This window comes from Odontesthes bonariensis, chromosome 7, assembly GCF_027942865.1.
Source record: "Odontesthes bonariensis isolate fOdoBon6 chromosome 7, fOdoBon6.hap1, whole genome shotgun sequence".
Classification (NCBI taxonomy): Eukaryota; Metazoa; Chordata; class Actinopteri; order Atheriniformes; family Atherinopsidae; genus Odontesthes; species Odontesthes bonariensis.
The window spans coordinates 36,883,154-36,883,417 of NC_134512.1; positions in this window are offsets into that span (position 1 = coordinate 36,883,154).

Genomic DNA, 264 nt, shown 5'->3' on the forward strand with positions numbered 1-264 from the left:
CCCAAACTGTTTCCCCAAACTGTTTCCCCAAACTGTTTCCCCCAAACTGTTTCCACAAACTGTTTCCCCCAAACTGTTTCCCCCAAACTGTTCCCCCAAACTGTTTCCCCAAACTGTTCCCCCAAACTGTTTCCCCCAAACTGTTTCCCCAAACTGTTTCCCCCAAACTGTTTCCCCCAAACTGTTTCCCCAAACTGTTTCCACAAACTGTTTCCCCAAACTGTTTCCACAAACTGTTTCCCCCAAACTGTTTCCCCCAAACTA